The sequence below is a fragment of the Castanea sativa genome, chromosome 7, assembly GCF_040712315.1.
Source record: "Castanea sativa cultivar Marrone di Chiusa Pesio chromosome 7, ASM4071231v1".
NCBI classification, from domain to species: domain Eukaryota; kingdom Viridiplantae; phylum Streptophyta; class Magnoliopsida; order Fagales; family Fagaceae; genus Castanea; species Castanea sativa.
The window spans coordinates 29,477,270-29,483,062 of record NC_134019.1 but is presented as its reverse complement, the minus strand read 5'-3'; the positions used below and the strand labels follow the sequence as shown (position 1 = coordinate 29,483,062).

Here is a 5,793-nt window from a genome sequence, read left to right as displayed (position 1 = left end):
TTTGTATCTTTTATTTGATAATGTTAGCATATATGGAAGGTTTTCAGCAACTTTATTCTACAGCTATTTCTATGAACAATAAGTTACCAAATTTATACAAAGCATTTATTTTTTTGGGTTTGATGAGAAAGTCAAATCGGTTGGTAACATTTCAAAATATCATTATAACAATTTAATTGGTATGAATTCTTTGGCTAGAGACAAGATGCATGTCCAGCCATTATATAGATAGAAAGAAATAAGAACATTCGAACTCATATTTAAAAACCTATGGTATACTTCAGCATAAGTGAAACACCCGTTAGGTCGAGAGAGGAGGACGATGAACTTCAGCGAAGCACAAAAAAAGTAAAAGAGAGCCATCGCGGAAGAGGCGTTCACGAAGCAAGTACCTCCACTCATGAAGGAGGGTGTGGGTCATACAAGGAAAAACTCTTGGGAGAAATCCTAGGGGCATATGAGCAAGCCTTTGCGCTTGACAACGAAATGGAGGATAAAGGGGAGATTGAGTCAGATGACGAGACCTCGGATCTGTCCGTGGGCATAGCAACAGTCAATCTATCTGGCGAAAGAAAAGCACGAATGCGCAGACCGTGGACAAATGCATTAATAGTGAAAGTGTTTGGAAAGTCTGTTGGGTACCATTTCCTTGTGTCCCGACTCGGAAGCATGTGGAAGCCATCTGGTAAGATGAGCTGTGTGGACTTAGGCTTTGGGTTTATCCTAGTAAGGTTCACCTTGAAGGCATATTACTCCAAAATCCTTAGTGGTGGTCTGTGGTTTGTTACGGGGCACTACTTGTCCATCAGATGCTAGGAATCGAATTTCAAACAGTCCACAGCTTGTGTGTCATCGGTCACTGTTTGGGTTCGCTTGCTGGTGTTACCTATTGAATACTATGAACCGTCAGTCTTACGGGACATTGGGAGCACAATAGGTCCGGTGTTAAAAATAGATACACACACAGCAACAAAAGCAAGGGGAAGGTTCGCAAGGCTATGCATTCAAGTAAGCTTCAATAGGCCTTTGATAAAAATCATAAAAACTGGGGGCCTAGAACAACCGGTTCAGTATGAAGGGATAAACAACCTCTGTTTTTCTTGCGGTCGATTTGGACATAAGGCTGAAAGTTGCCAATATAGAGTCAGAGCGCCGAAGAAAGTCGGTGAGAAGGAAAAGGTGGGAAAAGAGATGATCGTTTAAAGTCAACATGTTGTGGAGGACAATTCCTTTGGGCAGTGGGTCCTTGTTGAACGTAAAAGGCAACCTGGCAAATTGGGCAAGAAAGTAGTAGACCAGGCACTCCAAAATGATCTCACAACTTAAAGCCCGAGCCTTTTGTCCACTACCAGGTTTTCTAGCCCATTTGCATCAGGCCCTGCGAACGAAGCTGCAGGTCTTAGTGAAGGTCAGAGAAAAGGGAGTCCCACATACCAAGTTAGTGCGCTATGGAGAGAAGACAAATGCAGGCGTAAGGTCTTCAAGTGTCAGAGGGACCAATTTTGGGCATAAATCCAAACAAAACTCAAGAAGCCAGAAGGGGCTTCGCTCAAAATTTTCACCTGAATGGAAAGCGCTGGGTCCGACCTTGGTTGAAGAAAAATCCCAAATGACTCTAGAGAAGGAGAATTGGGTGTTGCCCCTTTCGTCAGAGTTTATGGAGTTCAAAGCGGGGTCGTCCACATCTGACCCGAATGATAAGGTTTAGTTGACGGATAAGATGGAGGTGTCGGTTCGTAGTGAAGAGCGGAGTGAATCAGTCAAAGAAGGCCAAACCTTAGGGAGAGAGTTCAATTGCTTCAACACCTAGTGATGGCAAAGAGGTGGGCTATGTTAAGGTAGTAGTAGCGCGCATCTCTAGAGCCCATCTGAAGCAAATAGAATAAGCGGAAGGGATGATGGAGGAGGATTCCAGTCCAAATCTAGCCCAGAGACAGACCCACATGCTTGAAGATGATCCAGGAGGGTATTTAGTTCCTGGAGATGAAATGCAAGCTGATAAGGGAGGTGAAGTTACTCACACCCCTTGTTAAGTTTCTTTGTTCCCTTTCTTATTTTGTTCAATATGAATTTGCTCATATGGAACTGTCAGGGTGCTTTGAACCCCAATTTTAGAAATGTTGTTAATGAGTATGTGCAGCTTTACTCCCCTGCCATTTTGATTGTGACTGAAACAAAGGTCAGTGGCGAGAGAGCAAAGCAAGTTACTGATTTGCTACCTTTTGATGGGGCAACCTGTTCAAATAATATAGGTGTCTCTGGGGGCCTCTGGATTTTATGGGATTCAAATCAAGTTGAAGTTTCTGAGTTATCACATAAAGAGTAAGAGATTCATGCTCTTGTCTCTACCGATTCCCCAATTCAGAATTGGTTGCTTTTTGCAGTATATGCTAGCCCTCGTTCTGCTGAGAGGAGGTTGTTTTGGGAAAACTTAGGCCATGTGGCATCCCTTCACGCACTCCCTTGGGTTATTGTTGTTGATTTTAATGAAGTTTTGATGAGGGATGACAAATTCAATGGGAGACCGGTTAATGTTAATAGAGCAATCAGATTCCAGGAATGTCTGGACAAATGCAAGATGATTGATATAGGGTTCATAGGGCCGTGGTATACATGGTCTAATCTCAGGCCTCTCACTGGTCTTATATGAGAAAGAATTGATAGAGTTTTCATTAATGCTGAGTGGAATGCTTTGTACCTAGAAGCAGTTGTCAAGCATCTTGAGAGAGTTCACTTTGACCATTGCCCTATCACACTTTCCCTTCACCATGACACTGGACTTAGGCTTACCCATCCTTGTAGGTTCCAGTCTATGTGGCTATCCCACCCTTCTTTCCCAGAGGTGGTTCGGGATTCGTGGGGTGAAGTGACTTCCTTACCTTCTGCAATCTTGAGATTTACCTTGCGCGCAAGAGATTGGAATAGGAACATTTTTGGGAACCTATTCCATAGGAAGAATAGAATCTGGGCTCGGTTAAGAGGTATCCAGGAGAGCTTGGCAAATCAGCCAAATGACTATCTCATCAATCTAGAGAAAGAGCTGAGAGTTGATTTTTCAGTAGTCCTGAAACTGGAAGAGGAGTTTTGGGCAATGAAAGCTAGCATATCCAGACCAGTTGAGGGCGACAGGAACACTACCTTCTACCACAATTTAGCTCTTATCCGCTGAAGAAGAAACCGCATCATAGCAATGAAAGATAGAATGGGAAATTGGATCCATAGAGAATCTGAGATAGCTAATCATATTAGGAATGGTTTTTTAGAGCTCTTCTCGACTAGCCATTGTTATTCCCAACTGGCTGAAAGGATCCCTCTTTTCTGGCAAGCTAGTCTCCACGAAGCTGATGTTGCCCTCCTTGAAGGTCCTATCGTAGATGCTGAGATTAGGTCTGCCTTATGTTCCTTGAAGCCCTACAAAGCTCCTGGACTTGATGGTCTCCATGCTTGATTCTTTCAAAGATTCTGGCCTACGGTTGGTAGCTCGATTAAGGAAGAAGTGAAGTCGATCTTCTTATCAGGTGAGATGTCAGCTTAGTTGAATAAGACCCTTATCACCCTTATTCCCAAATGCAACAACCCAGAGACCCTTGGGAATTATCGCCCAATCAGTTTATGTAATTCCATTTATAAGGTAGTAACCAGGATTATAGTGGCAAGACTAGGACCCCTCCTTGTTGATTTAGTGTTGCTGTTGCAGATGGCTTTTGTCCTAGGCAGAAAAGGGGTAGATAATGCTATAATTGTGCAGGAATTGGTTCACTCAATGTCTAGGAAGAAAGGGAGAGGTGGGGGTAATGAAAATAAAAATTGACTTGAAGAAAGCGTATGACCAGATAGAATGGAGTTTCATAAGGGACACTCTCAACCTCTTTAGATTTCTGAGGCACCTTATTACCCTGATTATAAGTTGCGTCTTTTCCTCATCAGTTGCTATTCTCTTCAATGGGGGAGCACTTGACTCCTTTAATCCTTCAAGGGGCATTAGGTAAGGGGATCCCCTCTCCCCTTACTAGTTCATTCTCTGTATGGAGGTACTGGGAGCCTTAATTAACAACAAATGTGATGTGAAGCTTTGGAATCCAGTCAAGTTGTCACAAGGTGGGGTGGCCTTTTCACATCTTTTCTTTGCCGACGATCTTGTGTTGTTTGCTAAGGCGGATAGGAAGAATTGTGTGGCTGTTCGTGATGTGTTGGATACCTTCTGCTTTCTTTTTGGCCAGAAGGTAAGCATGGAGAAATCTCAGGTATTCTTCTCCCCAAACATATCTTCTGAGTGTAGGATGGAGATGAGTGAGCTGTTGGGATTCCAATCCACCCCAACTTTGGGCAAATATTTGGGCTTCCCCATTAAACATTCTTCTAGCCCACAGGACTTTAACTTCATCATTGAGCGAATGCAAAGCCGGCTAGTGGGGTGGAAGGGTAATCTCCTTTCACTTGTAGGCAGATTGGTCCTCACCCAGTCAGTTATCTCAACCATCCCAAATTATTGTATGCAATGTGTAACTCTACCGCCTAAAATTCTTCGAAACGTGGATAGAATTAGCAAAAATTTTCTTTAGGGGTCGTTGGATAACAAGAGGAAACTTCATTTGATTGGCTAGAAGAAAATTACCAAACCAAAAAAAGATAGGGGTTTGGGTTTGCAAGTAGCCAAAGAAAAAAAATGTAGCATTGCTAGCTAAACTAAATTGGAGGTTTAGAAAGGAGAGCGAGTCCTTATGGGCTAAAGTCTTTTCCAAAAAATACTGTATGTGCAGTAAGGTAATATCTCTCAACTGTTATCTAATTTTTTGGTAAATTCTAATGTAAGTGAATTATTATTATTTTAAATGATGTTTTGAATGTTATCAGATTCAATTTATTTATTTATTATTGTTCTTAGGAATAATATATTACATTTAATTTTGTTTGCCAATTGGGAAAAAAAATTAATGGTATATAAGAATTAATAAATTAAACTTTCTAGTTGTGTTTTATTTATTTAATATTTTGAAATACTTAAAAAAGATATAGTACTTTAGGGGTAATAAATTAGGTTTTCCAATTAAATTCAAACACTTGGTTGTTTTGAAATTACTTTTCCTTGGAAAAGATTAAACTATTTGTATTTTATTAGTTAATGGAACAAAGTGTTTAAATTTATTTGAGGAATCTAATGTATTGCATATATTTTTATTATTAGAAACTAATGTACTGCATTTAAGAAATTATCTAAATTCTATTTATCATCTATTATGATATTATGATAGTCAGAGAATGCATTACATATTTTTGAACAATGACTTATATTCTATCTTTTACTAATAACCTTATAATTTGATGGTATTATTTATTTATCTATTTTTTGGGATGGGAATTGTGGCATTATTTGGTTGTTCTTATAAGAGCAACCTAAGTTTAAACCCTCTTGGACTTGCTGATCTGAGGTACGTATAATAATTGAAACTCTTACCAAGTAGACAAGTCACATTGCATTAAATATTGTGTGAGGAGGTGAGAACATATTTAATACGATTATTTTGATATTTTTGGTTTGTTTTAAGAGAAATCTTTTCCAATCTGGTCTTGGTGGTGTTGATGGGCAAGTATGATCGTCACCATAAACTGCACCCTATTTTGAATGTGCATATCATATATATACTTTTAGCTGCTTAATTCTTGTTCTACCCCCTAAGTGCTATTAATTATGACCACCCACAATAATATAGCTATTTAGTTAGCAAAAGGATTTTGCAAACCATTGGGTTTACGTGGGAGCTGATCGAGTTCATTGATGTAACTTATGTTCCC

The 5,793-nt window shown here is 40.0% G+C and overlaps 1 long non-coding RNA gene across 1 annotated transcript; it reads left to right on the top strand.

The window, feature by feature from the left end:
• Window positions 1-1,180: 1,180 nt before the first annotated feature.
• LOC142642189 (uncharacterized) lies at window positions 1,181-4,850 on the top strand. The gene is made up of 2 exons (XR_012845606.1): window positions 1,181-2,007; window positions 2,253-4,850. It is a non-coding gene; the product is annotated as an uncharacterized LOC142642189 (long non-coding RNA).
• The last annotated feature ends 943 nt before the right edge of the window (window positions 4,851-5,793 follow it).